This window comes from Olea europaea, unplaced genomic scaffold (genome assembly GCF_002742605.1).
Source record: "Olea europaea var. sylvestris unplaced genomic scaffold, O_europaea_v1 scaffold8, whole genome shotgun sequence".
NCBI classification, from domain to species: Eukaryota; Viridiplantae; Streptophyta; class Magnoliopsida; order Lamiales; family Oleaceae; genus Olea; species Olea europaea.
In genome coordinates, this window is record NW_019266434.1 from 1,442,263 (window position 1) to 1,462,798 (window position 20,536).

Consider the following 20,536-nt stretch of genomic DNA (forward strand, 5'->3'; position numbering starts at 1 on the left):
CCGACACCGTCGCGATAAATGACGAAATTTTCCTTGGTGCGGTTTTTCTTTGTTAATTTTCTGTTGAACATTTCTTCAAACTCCAAAGCTAGTTGTCCTATATCAGCCTCAAGACTCTGCCCTGAGTCAAATTTCTTGGGCCGTTTCCAAACAACCAGCCAAATTTCAGCCCGTTCAGACACTGTCGCGACAAATGACGAAATTGCCCCTGGTGCGGTTTTTCTTTGTTAATTTTTTGTCCCACACTTCTTCAAACTCTAGAGCCGGTTGTCCTATATCAATCTCAGGACTCCACCTCAAGTCCAATGTCTTGGGCGATTTCTGATTAACCTGCCAAAATTTTAGCCCATTCCGGCACCATCGCGACAAATGACGAAATTGACCCTGGTGCGGTTTTTCTTTGTTAACTTTTTGTCCAACACTTCTTCAAACTCCGAAGCTAGTTGTCCTAGATCAGTCTTGGGACTCTGCCCCGAGTCTACCTTCTCGGGCCGTTTCCAGTCAACCTGCCAAATTTCAGCCCATTCTGACACCGTCGCGACAAATGACGAAATTGCTCTTGTTACGGTTTTTCTTTGTTAATTTTCTATCCAACACTTCTTCAAACTTCAAAGCTAGTTGTCCTATATCAGTCTCGAGACTCTGACCTGAGTCCAATTTCTTAGGTCATTTTCAATCGACCTGCCAAATTTCAACTTATTCCGACACCGTCGCGACAAATGACGAAATTACCCCTGGTACGGTTTTTCTTTGTTAAATTTCTGTCCAACACTTCTTCAAATTCCAAAGCTAGTTACCCTATATCAGTCTCAAGACTCCACCCTGAGTCCAATTTCTCGGGCCGTTTCCAATCAACCTGCCAAATTTCAGCCCATTCCGACACCGTCGCGACAAATGGCAAAATTGTCCCTGTTGCGGTTTTTCTTCGTTAATTTTTTGTCCAACACTTCTTCAAACTCTGAAGTAAGTTGCACTATACCAGTCTCTAGACTCCATCTCGAGTCCAATTTCTCCAGCCATTTCCAGTCAGCTGGCAAGATTTCAGCCCATTCTGACCCCATCGCGACAAATGTGCGATTTTTCATTGTTAAATTTCTGTCCAACACATCGTCAAACTCCAAGGCTAGTTGTCCTATATATGCCTCAGGAGTCCACCCCAAGTCCAATTTCTCAGGCCATTTCCAATTGATCAGCCAAATTTTGGCCCATTCCGACACCGTCACGACCAATGACGAAATTGCCCCTGCTGTGGTTTTTCTTTTTTAATTTTCTGTCCAACACTTCTTCAAACTCCAAAGCTAGTTGTCCTATATCAGTCTCAAGACTCTGCCCCGACTCCAATTTCTTGGGCCGTTTCCAATCGACCAGCTAAATTTCGGCCTATTTCGACAACGTCGCGACAAATAACGAAATTACCCCTGGTACGGTTTTACTTTGTTAATTTTCTATGCAATACTTTTTCAAACTCCAGAGCTAGTTGTCCTATATCAGTCTCAAGATTCCACTTCCAGTCCAATTTCTTAGGCCTTTTCCAGTCAACCTGCCAAATTTCAGCCCATTTCGACATCGTTGCGACAAATGACAAAATTGCCCTTGGTGCGATTTTTCTTTGTTAATTTTTTATCCAACACTTCGTCAAACACCAAAGCTAGTTATCCTATATTAGTCTTGGGACTCCACCTTGAGTCTAGTTTCTCAGGCTGTTTCCAATCAACCTGCCAAATTTCAGCCCATTTCGACACCGTAGCGACAAATGACGAAATTGCCCCTGGTGTGATTTTTCTTTGTTAATTTTCTGTCCAATGCTTCTTCAAACTCCAAAGCTAGTTGTCCTATGTTAGTCTCAAGACTCCACATTGATTCCAATTTCTCGGGCTGTTTCCAATCAACCTGCCAAATTTCAGCCGATTTCGACACCGTCGCGATAAATGACGAAATCGCCCCTGTTTTGGTTTTTCTTCGTTCATTTTGTGTCCAACACTTCTTTAAACTCCAAAGTTAGTTGTCCTATATCAGTCTCGGGACTCTACCCTGAGTCCAATTTCTCAAGCCCTTTCCAATCGACCTTCCAAATTTCAGCCCATTCCGACACCATTGCGATAAATGACGAAATTGCCCTTGGTGAAGTTTTCCTTTGTTAATTTTCTGTCCAACACTTCTTCAAATTCCAAAGCTAGTTGTCCTATATTAGTCTCAAGACTCCACCTTGAGTCCAATTTCTAGGGCCGTTTCCAAACAACCAGAGAAATTTCAGCCCATTCCGACACCGTCGTGATAAATGACGAAATTTTCCTTGGTGCGGTTTTTCTTTGTTAATTTTCTGTCGAACATTTCTTCAAACTCCAAAGCTCGTTGTCCTATATCAGCCACAAGGCTCCACCCCGAGTCAAATTTCTCGGGCCGTTTCCAAACGACCAGCCAAATTTCAGCCCATTCTGACACTGTCGCGACGAATGACGAAATTGCCCCTGGTGCGGTTTTTCTTTGTTAATTTTCTGTCCCACACTTCTTCAAACTACAGAGAAAGTTGTCCTATATAAGTCTTAGGGCTCCACCTCAAGACCAATTTCTCGGGCGATTTCTAATTAACCTTCTAAATTTCAGTCCATTCCGACACCATCGCGACAAATGGCGAAATTGCCCATGGTGCGGTTTTTCTTTATTAATTTTCTATCCAACACTTCTTCAAACTTTGAAGCTAGTTGCCCTAGATCAGTCTCGAGACTCTACCTCGATTCCAACTTCTCAGGCCGTTTCCAATCAACCTGCCAGATTTCAGCCCATTCCGACACCGTCGTGACAAATGACGAAATTGCCCCTGTTGCGATTTTTCTTTGTTAATTTTCTGTCCAACACTTCCTCAAACTCCAAAGCTAGTTGGCCTATATAAGTCTCAGGACTCTGCCCTAAGTCCAATTTCTTGGGCCGTATCCTATCAACCTCCCAAATTTTAGCCCATTTCGACACCGTCGTGATAAATGACGAAATTGCCCCTGGTGCGGTTTTTTTTGTTAATTTTTTGTCCAAAACTTCTTCAAACTTCAATGCTAGTTGCCCTATATCCGTCTCGAGACTCCACCTCAAGTCCAATTTCTCGGGCCGTTTCCAGTCAACCTGCCAAATTTCTATCAATTCCGACACCGTCGCGACAAATGATGAAATTGCCCCTGGTGCAGTTTTTCTTTTTAATTTTTTGTCCAACACTTCTTCAAATTCCAAAGCTAGTTGCCTTATATCAGTCTCGAGAATCCATCCCGAGTCCAATTTCTTGGACCATTTCCAATCAACCTGCCAAATTTCAGCCCATTCTGACACCGTCGCGACAAATGACGAAATTGCAATTTTTCTTGGTTAATTTTCTGTCCAATAGTTCTTCAAACTCCGAAGCTAGTTGTCCTATATCTACCTCTGGACTCCGTCTCGAGTCCAATTTCTCCAATCATTTCCAATCAGTCGATAAATTTCAGCCCATTCCGACACAGTCACGACAAACGACGGAATTGCCCATGGTGCGATTTTTCTTTGTTAATTTTCTGTCCAACACTTCTTCAAACTCCAAAGCTAGTTGTCCTATATAAGTCTTAGGACTCTGCCCCGAGTCCAATTTCATGGGCCGTTTCCAATCAACCTGCCAAATTTCAGCCCATTCCAACACTGTCGCGATAAATGACGAAATTGCCCCTAGTGTGGTTTTTTTTTGTTAATTTTCTGTCCAGCACTTCTTCAAACTCTAGAGCTAGTTGTCCTATATCAATCTCATGACTCCTCAAGTCCAATTTCACGGGCTATTTCCAGTTAACCTGCCAAATTTCAGCCCATTCCAACACCGTCGCTACAAATGATGAAATTACCCCTGGTGCGGTTTTTCTTTGTTAATTTTTTGTCCAACACTTCTTCAAACTCCAAAGCTAGTTACCCTATATCAGTCTTGGATCTTGCCCTGAGTCCAATTTCTCGGGCCGTTTCAAATCAACCCGCCAAATTTTAGCCCATTCCGACACCATCTCGACAGTGACGAAATTGTTCCTGTTGCGATTTTTCTTTGTTAATTTTCTGTCCAATACTTCTTCAAATTTTGAAGCTATTTGTCCTATATCAGTCTCTAGATTCCATCCTGAGTTCAATTTCTCCGATCTTTTCCAATTAGCTGGCCAAATTTCAGCCCATTTCGACACCGTCGCGACAAATGACGAAATTGTCTCTGGTGCAATTTTTCTTTGTTAAATTTTTGTCCAACACGTAGTCAAACTCCAAAGCTAGTTGTCCTATATCAGTCTCAGGACTCCGCCTTGAGTCCAATTTCTTAGGCCATTTCCAATCAACCTGCCAAATTTAAGCCCTTTCCGGCACCGTCACGACAAATGACGAAACTGCCCCTTCTGCGATTTTTCTTTGTTAATTTTCGGTCCAACACTTCTTCAAACTCCAAAGCTAGTTGTCCTATATCGTTCTTGGGACTCTACCCCAAGTCCAATTTCTCAGGCCATTTTCAATCAACCTACCAAATTTCAACCCATTCCAACACCGTTGTGAGAAATGACGAAATTTCCCTTGGTGTGGTTTTTCTTTGTTAATTTTTGGTCCAAATCTTCTTCAAACTCGAAAGCTACTTGTCCTATATCAGTCTTGGGACTCCTCCCCGAGTCCAATTTCTTGGGCTGTTTCCAATCAACCTGCCAAATTCCAACTCATTCCAAAATCGTCGCGACAAATAATGAAACTGCCCTTGTTGCGATTTTATTCGTTTATTTTGTGTGCAACACTTCATCAAACTCAAAAGCTAGTTGTCCTATATCAGTCTCGAGACTCTACCTCGAGTCCAATATCTTGGGCCATTTTCAATCAACCAGCCAAATTTCAGCCCATTCCGACACCGTCGCGACAAATGTCAAAATTTCCCCTGGTGCAGTTTTTTTTGTTAAATTTCTGTCCAACACTTCTTCAATCTCCAAAGCTATTTGTCCGTTATTACTCTTGGGACTCCACCCCGATTCCAATTTCACAGGCTGTTTCCAATCAACCTGCTAAATTTCAGCTCATTCCGACACCGTCACGAGAAATGGCGAAATTGCCCCTGGTGCGATTTTCTTTGTTAATTTTCTCTCCAAAACTTCTTAAAACTCCAAAGCTAGTTGTCCTATGACAGTCTCGAGACACCGCCCCGAGCTCAATTTCTCGGGCCGTTTCCAATCAACCTGCTAAATTTCAATCGATTCCGACACCGTTGCGACAATTGTCGAAATTGCCCCTGGTGCGATTTTTCTTCGTTAATTTTCTGTCCAACTCTTCTTTAGCCTCCAAAGCTAGTTGTCCTATATCAGTCTCGAGACTCTACCTCGAGTCCAATTTCTTGGGCCATTTCCAATCAACCAGCCAAATTTCAGCCCATTCCGGCGTCGTTGCTACAAATGATGAAACTGCCCCTATTAGGCCATTTCCAATCAACCTGCCAACTTTTCCACCTCAAGTCCAATTTCTCGTGCGATTTCCAATCAACCTGCCAAATTTCGGCCCCTGACACCGTCGCAACAAATGACGAAATTTTGTTAATTTTCTGTCCAATACTACTTCAAACTGCCCCTTCTGCGATTTTTCTTTGTTAAATTTCTCGGGCCGTTTCCAATCAACCTGCTAAATTTCAGTCGATTTCGACACCGTTGCGGCAATTGTCGAAATTGCCCCTGGTGCGGTTTTGCTTTGTTAATTTTCTGTCCAATACTACTTCAAACTGCCCCTTCTGCGATTTTTCTTTGTTAAATTTCTCGGGCCGTTTCCAATCAACCTGCTAAATTTCAGTCGATTTCGACACCGTTGCGGCAATTGTCGAAATTGCCCCTGGTGCGGTTTTGCTTTGTTAATTTTCTGTCCAATACTACTTCAAACTGCCCCTTCTGCGATTTTTCTTTGTTAAATTTCTCGGGCCGTTTCCAATCAACCTGCTAAATTTCAGTCGATTTCGACACCGTTGCGGCAATTGTCGAAATTGCCCCTGGTGCGGTTTTGCTTTGTTAATTTTCTGTCCAATACTACTTCAAACTGCCCCTTCTGCGATTTTTCTTTGTTAAATTTCTCGGGCCGTTTCCAATCAACCTGCTAAATTTCAGTCGATTTCGACACCGTTGCGGCAATTGTCGAAATTGCCCCTGGTGCGGTTTTGCTTTGTTAATTTTCTGTCCAATACTACTTCAAACTGCCCCTTCTGCGATTTTTCTTTGTTAAATTTCTCGGGCCGTTTCCAATCAACCTGCTAAATTTCAGTCGATTTCGACACCGTTGCGGCAATTGTCGAAATTGCCCCTGGTGCGGTTTTGCTTTGTTAATTTTCTGTCCAATACTACTTCAAACTGCCCCTTCTGCGATTTTTCTTTGTTAAATTTCTCGGGCCGTTTCCAATCAACCTGCTAAATTTCAGTCGATTTCGACACCGTTGCGGCAATTGTCGAAATTGCCCCTGGTGCGGTTTTGCTTTGTTAATTTTCTGTCCAATACTACTTCAAACTGCCCCTTCTGCGATTTTTCTTTGTTAAATTTCTCGGGCCGTTTCCAATCAACCTGCTAAATTTCAGTCGATTTCGACACCGTTGCGGCAATTGTCGAAATTGCCCCTGGTGCGGTTTTGCTTTGTTAATTTTCTGTCCAATACTACTTCAAACTGCCCCTTCTGCGATTTTTCTTTGTTAAATTTCTCGGGCCGTTTCCAATCAACCTGCCAAATTTCAGCCCATTCTGACACCGTCGCGATAAATGATGAAATTGCACCTGGTACGGTTTTTCTTTGTTAATTTTCTGTCCAATACTACTTCAAATTCCAAAGCTAGTGGTCCTACAATAGTCTAGAGACTCCGCCCCAATTCCAATTTCTCGGGCTGTTTCCAATTAACCTGCCAAATTTCAGCCCATTTCGACACCGTCGCGATAAATGACGAAATTGCCCCTGGTGCAGCTTTTCTTTATTAATTTTCTGTCCAACACTTCTTCAAACTCCAGATCTAGTTGTCCTATATCAGTCTCAAGACTCTACCTCAAGCCCAATTTCTCGGGCTGTTTCCAGTCAACCAACCAAATTTCAGCCCATTCTGACACCATCAAGACAAATGACGAAATTGCCCCCTGGTGCAGTTTTTCTTTATTAATTTTTTGTCCAACACTTCTTCAAACTCCAAAGCTAGTTGTCCTATATCAATCCCAAGACTTCACCCCAAGTCCAATTTCTCGGCCCGTTTCCAATCAACCTGCCAAATTTCAACCCATTCCGACACCATCGTGACAAATAACGAAATTGCCCCTAATGCGGTTTTTCTTCGTTAATTTTCTGTCTAACACTTCTTTAAACTCCAAAGCAAGTTGTCCTATATCAGTCTCAAGACTCTGCCATGAATCAAATTTCTTGAGCTGTTTTCAATCAACCTGCCAAATTTCAGCCCATTCCGACACCGTCGCGATAAATGACGAAATTGCCCTTGGTGCGGTTTTTTTTTGTTAATTTTCTGTCCAACACTTCTTCAAACTCCAAAGCTAGTTGTCCTATATCAGTCTCGAGACTCCACCCTGAGTCAAATTTTTGGGGCCGTTTCCAATGGACCAGCCAAATTTCAGCCTATTCTGACACTGTCGCGACAAATGACGAAATTGCCCCTGGTGCGGTTTTTCTTTGTTAATTTTATGTCCAACACTTCTTCAAACTCCAGAGCTAGTTTTCTTATATCAGTCTCGAGACTCTTCCTTAAGTCCAATTTCTTGGGCCGTTTCTAGTCAATCTGCCAAATTTCAGCCCATTCCGACACCATCACGACAAATGACGAAATTGCCCCCAGTGCGATTTTTCTTTATTAATTTTCTGTCCAACACTTCTTCAAACTCCAAAGCTAGTTGTCCTATATAAGTCTGAAGACTCTGCCCCAAGTCCAATTTCTAGGGCCGTTTCCAATCAACCTACCAAATTTCGGCCCGTTCCGACACCGTCGCGATAAATGACGAAATTTCCCCTGGTGTGGTTTTTCTTTGTTAATTTTCTGTCAAACACTTCTTCAAACTCCAATACTAGTTGTTCTATATCAATCTTGAGACTCTTCCCCAAGTTAAATTTCTCAAGCTGTTTCCAATCGACCAGCCAAATGTCAGCCCATTCCGACACTGTCGCGACAAATGACGAAATTGCCCCTAGTGCGATTTTTCTTTATTATTTTCTGTCCAACACTTCTTCAAACTCCAGAGCTAGTTCTCCTATATCGGTCTCGGGACTCCATGTCAAGTCCAATTTCTCGTGCCGTTTCCAGTCAACTTGCCAAATTTCAGCCCATTCCGGCGTCGTTGCTACAAATGACGAAATTACCATTGGTGAGGTTTTTCTTTTTTAATTTTTTTGTCCAACACTTCTTCAAACACCAAAGCTAGTTACCCTATATCAGTCTCAGGACTCTGCCCCGAGTCCAATTTCTTGGGCCGTTTCCAATCAACCTGCCAAATTTAAGTCCATTCCGACACCGTCGCGATAAATGACGAAATTTTCCTTGTTGCGATTTTTCTTCGTCAATTTTCTATCAAACACTTCTTCAGACTCCGAATCTAGTTATCCTATATTAGTCTCTAGACTCCGTTTCAAGTTCAATTTCTTCAGCTATTTCCAATCAGCTGACAAAATTTCAGCCCATTATGACACCGTCGCAACAAATGACGAAATTGCCCCTAGGGCGATATTTCTTTGTTAAATTTCTGTCCAACACATCGTCAAACTCCAAAGCTATTTGCCCTATATCAGTCTCGGGACTCCGCCTTGAGTCCAATTTCTCGGGCCATTTCCAATCAACCTCCCAAATTTCAGCCCATTCTGACACCGTCACAACAAATGACAAAATTGCCCCTGGTCTGGTTTTTATTTGTTAATTTTCGGTCCAACACTTCTTCAAACTCTAAAGCTACTTGTCCTATATCAGTCTCGGGACTCCAACTCAAGTCTAATTTCTCAGGCCCTTTCCAGTGAACATGCCAAATTTCAGCCCACTCCGACATTGTCGCGACAAATGACAAAATTACCATGGATGCGGTTTTTCTTTGTTAATTTTCTGTCCAACACTTCTTCAAACTCCAAAGCTAGTTGTCCTATATCCGTCCTCAAACTTCACCCCGAGTCCAATTTCTTGGGCCGTTTCCAATCAACCTGCCAAATTTCAGCCCATTCTGACATCGTCGTGAAGAAATACGAAATTGCCCATGGTGCGATTTTTCTTTGTTAGTTTTCTGCCCAACACTTCTTCAAAATCCAAAGCTAGTTGTACTATATCAGTCTCAGGACTCCACCTCGAGTCCAATTTCTCGAGCTGTTTCCAATCAACCTACCAAATTTCAGCCCATTCCGACATCGTCGCGACAAATGATGAAATTGCCCCGGGTGTAGTTTTTCATTGTTAATTTTCTGTCCTACTCCTCAATTCCAGCCCATTCCGACACCATCGCGATAAATTACTAAATTACACCTGGTGTGGTTTTTCCTTGTTAATTTTCTGTCCAACATTTCTTCAAACTCCAAAGCCAGTTGTCCTATATCATTCTCGAGACTCCACCTCGAGTCCAATTTCGTGGGTCATTTCCAATCAACCTACCAAATTTTAGTTCATTCCGCCACCGTCTCTATAAATGACAAAATTGCCCTTGGTGCGATTTTTTTTTTTAATTTTCTGTCCAACCCTTCTTCAAACTCCAAAGCTAGTTGTCCTATATCAGTCTCAGGACTATGCCCCGAGTCAAATTTCTCGGGTCATTTTTGATCAACCGGCCAAATTTCAGCCCATTCTGACCGTGACAAATGACTAAATTGCCCATAGTGTGGTTTTGCTTTGTTAATTTTCTGTCCAACACTTCTTCAAACTCCAAAGCTAGTTGTCTTATATCAGTCTCGGGACTCCATCCCAAGTCCAATTTCTCGGGCCATTTCCAATAGACCTGCAAAATTTCTACGCATTCCGACACTGTTGCGACAAATGAAAAAATTGCACCTAGTGCGATTTTTCTTTTTTAATTTTCTATCCAACACTTCTTCAAATTCCAAAGCAAGTTGTCCTATATCAGTCTCGGGACTCCGTCGTGAGTCTAATTTCTTGCGCCGTTTCCAATCAACCTGCCAAATTTAGCCCATTCCGACACCATCGCGACAAATGACAAAATTGCTTCTCGTGCGATTTTTCTTTGTTAATTTTCTGTCTAACACTTCTTCAAACTCCAAAGCTAGTTTTCCTATATCGGTCTTAGGACTCCACCCTGAGCCCAATTTTTGGGCCCGTTTCCAATCAACCTGCTAAATTTAAGCCCATTCCGACACCGTCGCAACAAATGACGAAATCGCCCCTGGAGCGATTTTCCTTTGTTGATTTTCTATCCAAGACTTCTGCAAACTCGAAAACTAGTTGTCCTATAACAGCCTCTGGACTCCACCCCAAGTCCAATTTCTCAGGCCGTTTCCATCCAACCTGCCGAATTTTAGCCCATTCTGACACCGTCGCGACAAATGATGAAATTTTCCCTAGTGCGGATTTTCTTTGTTAAGTTTCTGTCCAACACTTCTCTAAGCTTCAAAGCCAGTTATCCAATATTAGTCTAGTGACTATGCCAAGAGTCCAATTTCTTGGGCTATTTCCAATCAACCTGCCAAATTTTAACCAATTCCGGCACCGTCGCGACAAATGACTAAATTGCCCCTGGTCCAGTTTTTCTTTGTTAATTTTCTGTCCAACACTTCATCAAATTCCAAAGCTAGTTGTCCTATATCAGTCTTGAGACTCTGCCCCAAGTCTAATTTCTCGAGCCTTTTCCAATCAACCTGCCAAATTTCAGCCCATTCCGACACCATCGCGACAAACAACAAAATTACCCCTTTTGTGATTTTTCTTTGTTAATTTTCTGTCGAACACTTCTTCAAACTCCAAAGCTAGTTGTCCAATATCAGACTCTTGACTCGGTCCTGAGTCCAATTTCTCAGGCTGTTTCCAATTAACCTACCAAATTTCAGCCCATCCCGACACCGTCGCAACAAATGATGAAATTTCCCCTGTGCGGATTTTCATTGTTAATTTTCTGTCCAACATTCTTCAAACTTCAAAGCTAGTTGTCCTATATTAGTCTCAAAACTATGCCAAGGGTCCAATTTCTCGGGCTGTTTCCAATCAACCTGCCAAATTTTAGCCAATTCCGACACCGTCCCGACAAATGACTAAATTGCCCCTGGTGCAGTTTTTCTTTGTTAATTTTCTGTCCAACACTTCATCAAATTCCAAAGCTAGTTGTCCTATATCAGTCTCAACACTCCACCTCGAGACTAATTTCTCGAGTCAGCCCATTCCGACACCGTCGCGACAAACAACAAAATTACCCCTTTTACGATTTTTCTTTGTTAATTTTATGTCCAACAATTCTTCAAACTCCAAAGCTAGTTGTCCAATATTAGTCTCGTGACTTGGTCCCAACTTCAATTTCTTAGGCTGTTTCCAATCAACCTGCCAAATTTCAGCCCATTCCGACACCATCGCGACAAATGACGAAATTTCCCCTGTGCGGATTTTCTTTGTTAATTTTCTGTCCAACATTCTTCAAACTTCAAAGCTAGTTGTCCTATATTAGTCTTGAAACTATGCCAAGAATCCAATTTCTTGGGCTGTTTCCAATCAACCTGCCAAATTTCAGCCGATTCCAACACCGTCGTGACAAATGACGAAATTACCCTTAGTGCGGTTTTCTTTGTTAATTTTTTGTCCAACACTTCTTCAAATTCCAAAGCTAGTTGTCCTATATCAGTCTCGAGACTCTGCCCTGAGTCTAATTTCTTGAGCCGTTGCCAATCAACCTACCAAATTTCAGCCCATTCCGACACCGTCGGGACAAATGACAAAATTGCCCCTGCTACGATTTTTCTTTGTTAATTTTCTATCCATCACTTCTTCAAACTCCAAAGCTAGTTGTCCTATATCAGTCTCAAGACTCGGCCCCGAGTCTAATTTCTCGGGCTGTTTCCAATTAACCTACCAAATTTTTGCGCATTTTGACACCGTCGCGACAAATGATAAAATTGTCTTGGGGCAGTTTTTCTTTGTTAATTTTCTGTCCAACTCTTCTTCAAACTGCAAAGCTAGTCGTCCTATATCAGCCTTGGGACTCCTCCCCGCGTGCAATTTCTCGAGCCGTTTCCAATCAACCTGCCAAATTTCAGCTCATTCCGACACCGTCGTGACAAATGACTAAATTGCCCCTAGTGCGATTTTTCTTTATTAATTTTCTGTCCAACACTTCTTCAAAATCCAAAGCTAGTTGTCCAATATCTGTCTCGGGACACTACCCTGAGTCCAATTTCTCGGGCCGTTTCCACCCAACTAGCCAGCTTTAAGCCCATTCCGACACCTTCGCGACAAATGACAAAATTACCCTTGGTGCTTTTTGTCTTTGTTAATTTTCAGTCCAACACTTCTTCAAACTCCAAAGCTAGTTGTCATATATTAGTCTCGGGACTCCCCCCCGAGTCTAATTTCTCGGGCCGTTTCTAATCAACCTGCCAAATTTCAGCCCATTCCGACACTGTCACGACAAATGAAAAAATTGCCCCTGGTGCGGTTTTTCTTTGTTAATTTTCTGTCCAACACTTCTTCGAACTCCAAAGCTAGTTGTCCGATATCAGTCTCAAGACTCTTCCTAGAGTCAAATTTCTCAAGCCGTTTCCAATCAACTTACGAAATTTCAACCCATTCCGACACCGTCGCGATAAATTACTAAATTGCCCCTGGTGTGGTTTTTCCTTGTTAATTTTCTGTCCAACATTTCTTCAAGCTCCAAAGCCAGTTGTCCTATATCATTCTCGAGACTCCACCCCGAGTCCAATTTCGTGGGTCATTTCCAATCAACCGACCAAATTTCAGTCCATTCCAACACCATCGTGACAAATAACAAAATTGTCCCTGGTGCGGTTTTTCTTTATTAATTTTCAATCCAACACTTCTTCAAAGTCCAAAGCTAGTTTTCCTATATCAGTCTCGAGACTCCATTCCGAGTCCAAGTTCTGAGGCCATTTCTAATCAACTTTACAAATTTCATCCCATTCCGACAACGACGCGACAAATTACTAAATTGCCCCTAGTGCAGTTTTTCTTTGTTAATTTTCTATCCAACACTTCGTCAAACTCCAAAGCTGGTTATCCTATATCAGTCTCGAGACTCCACCCTAAGTCCAATTTCTCAGGCCATTTCCAATCGACCTGCCAAATTTAAGCCCATTCCAACACCGTCACGACAAATGACAAAATTATCCTTGGGGCAGTTTTTCTTTGTCAATTTTCTATCCAACACTTCTTCAAACTCCAAAGCCAGTAGTCCTATATCAGTCTCAAGATCCGCCCCGAGTCCAATTTCTTGGGACGTTTCCAATCGACCTGCCAAATTTCAGCTCATTCCGACATCGTCGCGACAACTGATAAAATTGCCCCTAGGGCGGTTTTTCTTTGTTAATTTTCTGTCCAACACTTCTTCAAACTCCGAAGCTAGTTGTCCGATATCATTCATGGGACTTTGCCCCGAGTCTAACTTTGTGGGCCGTTTCCAATCAACCAGCCAAATTTCAGCCCATTCCGACACCGTCCCGGCAAATGACAAAATTACCCCTGGTGCAATTTTTCGTTGTTAATTTTCTGTCCAACACTTCTTCAAACTTCAAACCAAGTTGTCCTATGTCAGTCTCAAGACTCCGCCCCGAGTCCAATTTCTCGAGCCGTTTCCAATCAACCTGCCAAATTTAAGCCCATTCCGACACCGTCGAAACAAATGACAAAATTGCCCCTGGTGAGGTTTTTCTTTGTTAATTTTCTGTCCAACACTTCTTCAAACTCCAAAGGTAGTTGTCCTATATCAGTCTCAAGAATCCACCCCGAGTCCAATTTCTCGGGCTTTTTCCAATCAACCTGGTAAATTTCAGCCCATTCCGACACCATCGCGACAAATGAAAAAAATTGCCCCTGGTGCGATTTTTCTTTGGTAATTTTCTGTCCAACACTTCTTCAAACTCCAAAGCCAGTTGTCCTATACCAGTCTCAAGACTGTCCAATTTCTCAAGCCATTTCCAATCAACCTGCAAAATTTAAGCCCATTCTAACACAGTCCCGACAAATGACAAAATTGTCCCTGTCGCGATTTTTCTTTGTTCATTTTCTGTCAACACTTCTTCAAACTCCAAAGCTAGTAGTCCTATATCAGTCTTGAGACTCTGCCCCGAGTCCAATTTCTTGGGACGTTTCCAATCGATCTGCCAAATTTCAGCTCATTCCGACACCATCGCAAAAAATGACAAAATTGTCCCTAGGGCGGTTTTTCATTGTTAATTTTCTGTCCAACACTTCTTCAAACTCCGAAGCTTGTTATCCTATATCAATCTAGGAGTTCGCCCGAGTCCAATTTCTTGAGCATTTTCAAATCAACCTACCAAATTTCAGCCCATTCCGACAGCATCGCGACAAATGACAAAATTGCCCCTGGTGCGGTTTTTCTTCATTAATTTTCTATCTAGCACTCCTTCAAACTCTAAAGCTAGTTGTCCTATATCAGTCTCAAGACTTTGCCTAGAGTCCAATTTCTCAGGCCATTTCCAATCAACTTACCAAATTTCAGCCCATTTCGACACCGTCGCGACCAATTACTAAATTGCCCCTGGTGCGATTTTTCCTTGTTAATTTTCTGTCCAGCACTTCTTCAAACTCCAAAGCCAGTTTTCCTATATCAGTCTCGGGACTCCACCCCGAGTCCAATTTCTCGGGCCATTTCCAATCAACCGACCAAATTTCAGTCTATTCCAACACCGTCGTGACAAATGACAAAATTGCCCCTGGTGCGATTTTTCTTTATTAATTTTTTGCCCAACACTTCTTCAAAGTCCAGAGCTAGTTCTCCTATATCAGTCTTAGAACTCCGCCCCGAGTCCAATTTCTTGGGTCGATTTCAATCAACCTGCCAAATTTCAGCCCATTCTGACACCATCGCGACAAATGACAAAATTGTCCCAATTGTGGTTTTTCTTTGTTAAATTTTTGTCCGACCCTTCTTCAAACTCCAAAGCTAGTTCTCCTATATCAGTCTTGAGACACCACCCTGAGTCCAATTTTTCGAGCCATTTCCATCCAACCTGCCAAATTTCAGCCCATTCCGACATTGTCGCGACAATGACAAAATTGCCCCAGGGGCAATTTTTCTTTGTTAATTTTCTGTCCAACACTTCTTCAAACTCCAAAGCTAGTTGTCCTATATCAGTCTCGAGACTCTGTCCCCAGTCCAATTTCTCGGGCCGTTTCCAAACAACCTACCAAATTTCAGCCCATTCTGACACCGTCGCGACAAATGATAAAATTGCCCCAATTGCGATTTTTCTTTATTAATTTTCTGTCCGACACTTCTTCAAGCTCCAAAGCTAGTTCTCCAATATCAGTCTTGGGACACCACCACGAGACCAATTTCTCGGGCCCTTTTCAACCAACCTGCCAAATTTCAGCCCATTCCGACATCGTCGCGACAAATGACAAAATTGCCCCTGGGGCGGTTTTTCTTTGTTAATTTTCTGTCTAACACTTCTTCAAACTCCATACCAGTTGTCCTATATCATTCTCAGGACTCCACCCCGAGTCCAATTTCTTGGGCCGTTTCCAATCAACCTACCAAATTTTCGTCCATTCCGACATCGTCGTGAAAAATGACAAAATTGCACCTAGTGCGGTTTTTCTTCATTAATTTTCTATCCAACACTTTTTCAAACTCCAAAGCTAGTTCTCCTATATCAGTCTAGGGACTCCATCCCGAGTCCAATTTCTCGGGCTATTTCAAATCAATATATCAAAATTCCGCCCATTCCAACAGCATCGCGACAACTGACAAAATTGCCCCTGGTGCGGTTTTTCTTTGTTGATTTTCTGTGTAACGTTTCTTTAAACACCAAAGCTAGTTCTCCTATATTAGTCTCGAGACTTCGCCCCGAGCTCAATTTCTTTGGCCGTTTCCAATCAACCTGCCAAATTTCAGTCCATTCTGACACCATCGCGACAAATGACAAAATTGCCCCTGGTGCAGTTTTTCTATGTTAATTTTCTGTCCAACACTTCTTCAAACTTCAAAGCTAGTTGTCCTATTTCAATCTTGGGACTTCACTCAGAGTCCAATTTCTAGGGCCGTTTCTAATCAACTTAATAAATTTTAGCCCATTCCGACACCGTCGCAATAGATTACTAAATTGCCCCCGATGTGGTTTTTCTTTGTTAATTTTATGTCCAACACTTCTTCAAACTCCAAAGCTGGTTGTCCTATATCAGTCTTAGGACTCCACCTCGAGTCCAATTTCCAGGGCCGTTTCCAGTCAACCTGCCAAATTTCAGCCCATTCCAACACCGTCGCGACAAATGAAAAAATAGCCCTTCGAGCGATTTTTCTTTGTTAATTTTCTGTCCAACACTTCTTCAAACTCCAAAGCTAGTTGTCATATATCAGTCTCGGGACTCTACCTCAAGTCCAATTTCTTGGGTCGTTTCCAATCAACCTGCCAAATTTCAACCCATTCCGACATCGTCGTGAAAAATGACAAAATTGCACCTGGTGCGGTTTTTCTTCATTAATTTTCTATCCAACACTTCTTCAAACTCAAAAGCTAGTTGTCCTAATCAGCCTCGAGACTATGCCCCGAGTCCAATTTCTCGGGCCGTTTCCAATCAACCTGCCAAATTTCGGCCCATTCACCGTCAGGACAAATGACAAAATTGCCCCTGGTGCGATTTTTCTTTATTAATTTTTTTCCAAAACTTCTTCAACCAAAGTTCTCCTATATCAGTTTCAGGACTCTGTCCCAAGCCCAATTTCTTGGGCTATCTCCAATCAACCTGGCAAATTTTTGCCCATTTCGACACCATCGCGTCAACTGACAAAATTGCCCCTGGTGCGGTTTTTCTTTGCTAATTTTATAGCCAACACTTCTTCATACTCCAAAGCTAGTTGTCTTATATCAGCCTCAGAACTCTGCCCCGAGTCCAATTTCTCGGGCCGTTTCCAATCAACCAGCCAAATTTCAGCCCATTCTAACACCATCTCGACAAATGACAAAATTGCTCCTATTGCGATTTTACTCTGTTAAATTTCTGTCCAAAACTTCTTCAAACTCCAAAGTTAGTTCTCCTAAATAAGTCTCGAGACACCGCTTCAAGTCCAATTTCTTGGGCTGTTTCCATCAAACCTGCCAAACTTCAGCCAATTTCGACATCGTCGCGACAAATGAGAAAATTGCCCCTGGGGCGATTTTTCTTTGTTAATTTTCTATCCAACACTTCTTCAAACTCCAAAGCTAGTTGTCCTATATCAGTCTCGGGACTCCGCCCCGAGTCTAATTTCTCGGGCCATTTCCAATCAACCTGCCAAATTTCATCTCATTCTAACGCCGTCGCGACAAATGACAAAATTGCCCCTATTGCGGTTTTTCTTTGTTAATTTTCTGTCCGATACTTCTTCAAACTCCAAAGCTAGTTCTCCTATATCAGTCTTGGAACACCGCCAGGAGTCTAATTTCTCGGGCTGTTTTCAACCAACCAACCAAATTTCAGCCCATTCCGAAATCGTCATGACAAATGACAAAATTGCCCCTGGTGCGGTTTTTCATTATTAATTTTCTATCCAACACTTCTTCAAACTCCAAAGCTAGTTCTACATTATCAGTCTAGGGACTTCGTCCCGAGTCCAATTTCTCGGGCTATTTCAAATCAACCTATCAAATTTTCGCCCATTCCGACACCATCGCGACAACTGACAAAATTGCCCCTGGTCCAGTTTTTCTTTGTTAATTTTCTGTCCAGCACTTCTTTAAACACCAAAGCTAGTTCTCCTATATCAAACTCGGGACTTCACCTCGAGTCCAATTTCTCGGGCCGTTTACAATCAACCTGCCAAATTTTAACCCATTCCGACACCGTCGTAACAAATGATAAAATTGCCCCTGGTGCGGTTTTCTTTGTTAATTTTCTGTCCAACACTTCTTCAAACTCCAAAGCTAGTTGTCCTATATCAATCTAGAGGCTTCACTCAAAGTCTAATTTCTAAGGCCGTTTCTAATCAACTTAACAAATTTCAACCCATTCCGACACAGTCGCAACAAATTACTAAATTGCCCCTGGTACGGTTTTTCTTTTTTAATTTTCTGTCCAACGCTTCTTCAAACTCCAAAGCTGGTTTTCCTATATCAGTTTTGGGACTCCACCTCAAGTCCAATTTCTAGGGCCGTTTTCGATCAACCCACCAAATTTCAGCCCATTCCGACACCGTTGCGACAAATGAAAAAATTACCCCTGGAGTGGTTTTTCTTTGTTAATTTTCTGTCCAACACTTCTTCAAACTCAAAAGCTAGTTGTCCTATATCAGTCTCGGGACTCTACCCTGAGTCCAATTTCTCGGGTCATTTCCAATCAACCTGCTAAATTTCAGCCCCTTCCGACTTCTTCGCGACAAATGACAAAATTGCCCCTATTGCAATTTTTCTTTTTTAATTTTCTGTCTAGCACGTCTACAAACTCCAAAGCTAGTTGCCCTATATTAGCCTCAGGACTACGCCTCGAGTCCAATTTCTCAGGCCATTTCCAATCAACCTGCCAAATTTCAGCCCGTTCCGACACCGTCGCGACAAATAACAAAATTGCCCCTGGTGCGATTTTTCTTTGTTAATTTTCTGTCCAACACTTCTTCAAAATCCAAAGCTAGTTGTCCTATATCAGTCTTAGGACTCCGCCCCGAGTCTAATTTCTTGGGCCGTTTCCGATCAACCTGCCAAATTTCAGCCCATTCTGACACCGTCGCGACAAATGACAAAATTGCCCCTATTGCGATTTTTCTTTGTTAATTTTCTGTCCGACACTTCTTCATACTCCAAATCTAGTTCTCCTATATCAATCTCCGGACACCACCACGAGTCTAATTTCTCGGGCTGTTTCCAACCAAATTTCAGCCCATTCCGACATCGTCGTGACAAATGACAAATTTGCCCCTAGTGTGGTTTTTCATCATTAATTTTCTATCCAACATTCTTCAAACTCCAAAGCTAGTTCTCCAATATCAGTCTAGGGACTCCATCCCGAGTCCAATTTCTCGGGCTATTTCAAATCAACCTATCAAATTTTTGCCCATTCCGACACCATCGCGACAACTGACAAAATTGCCCCTAGTGCAGTTTTTCTTTGTTAATTTTCTATCCAACACTTCTGTAAACGCCGAAGCTAGTTCCCCAATATCAGTCTCGAAACTTCGCCCCGAGTCCAATTTCTCGGGCCGTTTCTAATCAACCTGCCAAAGTTCAGCCCATTTCGACACCGTCGCGACAAATGACAAAATTGCCCCGGGTGCGATTTTTCTTTGTTAATTTTCTATCCAACACTTCTTCAAACTCCAAAGCTAGTTGTCCTATATCAATCTTGAGGCTTTGCTCAAAGTCTAATTTCGAATGCCGTTTCTAATCAACTTAACAAATTTCAGCCCATTTCCACACCGTCGCGATAAATTACTAAATTGCCCCAGGTGTAGTTTTTCTTTGTTAAATTTCTGTCCAACGCTTCTTCAAACTCCAAAGCTGGTTGTCCTATATCAGTCTCAGGACTCTGCCTCGAGTCAAATTTCTAGGGCCATTTCCAATTAACCTACCAAATTTCAGCCCATTCCGACACCGTTGCGACAAATGAAAAAATTGCCCCTGGAGTTGTTTTTCTTTGTTAATTTTCTGTCAAACACTTCTTTAAACTCCAAAGCTAGTTGTCCTATATCAGTCTCGGGACTATACCCCGAGTCCAATTTCTTGGATCGTTTCCAATCAACCTGCCAAATTTCAGCCCATTCCGACATCGTCGTGATAAATGACCAAATTGCCCAGGTTGCGGTTTTTCTTTTTTAATTTTCTGTCTAACACGTCTTCAAACTCCAAAGCTAGTTGTCCTATATCAACCTCGGGACTACACCTCGAGTCCAATTTCTCAGGCCGTTTCCAATCAACCTGCCAAATTTCAGCCCATTCTGAGACCGTCGCGGCAAATGATAAAATTGCCCCTATTGCGATTTTTCTTTGTTAATTTTCTGTCCAACACTTCTTCAAAATCCAAAACTAGTTGTCCTATATCAGTCTCGTGACTCTGCCCCGAGTCCAATTACTTGGGTCATTTCCAATCAAACTAGCAAATTTTTGCCCATTCCGACACCGTCGCGACAAATGACAAAATTGCCCATGGTGCGGTTTCTCTTTATTAATTTTCTGTCCAACACTTCTTCATACTTCAAACCTAGTTGTCCTATATCAGTCTCGGGACTCCGCCCCGAGTCCAATTTCTCGGGCCGTTTCCAATCAACCTTCCAAATTTAAGCCCATTCCGACACCATCGTGACAAATGACAAAATTGCCCCTCATGCGATTTTTCTTTGTTAATTTTTTATCCGAGACTTCTTCATACACGAAACCTAGTTCTCCTATATCAATCTCCGGACACCGCCACGAGTCTAATTTCAAGGGTTGTTT